Raw genomic sequence first — 1159 nt, forward strand, 5'->3', positions numbered from 1 at the left:
GGGGGGGGGGGGTTGACGTCTAAATCGACATAAAGGTCTTGTCAATAATATGTTGGTGTTTGAGCGCCTGTAAAATGGCAGCTTACACTGTATGTTTCCCAGGTCGCCGAGACTGGTTTACAAAGTTTCCAGGTCAATGGGGTAATAATGCAGATTGTAAAGCGCATTGAGCTTGCTGTAGAGCGGGAAATTGGGCGATAAAAATCCTGCATAATAATATTACATTATCAGATTGTAAATATTGTCAAACCTCCGTGTGAATGTTAACTTGAACAATCCCCCCCCCCTCAAAAACATTTAAAAACAAAACCTTTTCAAATATCTTCTACGCTGGATAAAACCATCCATCTGACGCCAGTAATCGAGCCTTTAAAAATTACACTACTCCATTTCGTGATATAACACAACGCTAAATCCATACCACCATCCCCAACTTCATCTCATGGGGGAAAGTTACGCAATGACAAGAACACAAAGGAAAACGAAATTAGCCTAAACCAATGTTACATAAAAACGAAGCGAAAAAACCCCACAACCAACCAACATAATAAACAAAACAAAGTTAAATAAGAACAATGCAAAAAAACAACAACAAAAACAAAACAATCCAAACCAAAACAAAAAAAAACAAAAAAAAAATAAGGCAAAGCAAAACAAGAAACAATGGAATTTATCTAATGACGTCATTGCTTTGCGACTTTTGAAGTCGGCGAATTTCATCGCGTGAACCACGATAGATTGTTGGGTTTTTCAGCCGTATGATTCCATGATTCACGAATGCTAATATCATGTTTCTGGATGACAACGGGTAATATTTCTCTCGAGGGGCCGTTATTATGCCATGCGACAACAACAGTTGCCCCCGTGTGAACAATGGCACCCGCGTGACCCAAAAGGACTTGCAGAACCATAAAGAAAGCTGAAATAGATGTTATCCAAGTGTCACCCGCTCGGAGGCCCTGGCTCATCTGCATGTCTGTATTGGGATAGGCGTTGACATTCATTCGACTTGTCTGATCTGCTTGATCGGGGTCGCGGCGGAAATTGGAATTTCAAGGGAATACAATTATGGAAACCGACCTGAGGAAACTTTTACTTTTAGATAATGGTAATTAAGATTACGACACAAACCGAACCAGAACAAAAGGGGTTGGGGGTG

This window comes from Aplysia californica, unplaced genomic scaffold, assembly GCF_000002075.1.
Source record: "Aplysia californica isolate F4 #8 unplaced genomic scaffold, AplCal3.0 scaffold00659, whole genome shotgun sequence".
Classification (NCBI taxonomy): domain Eukaryota; kingdom Metazoa; phylum Mollusca; class Gastropoda; order Aplysiida; family Aplysiidae; genus Aplysia; species Aplysia californica.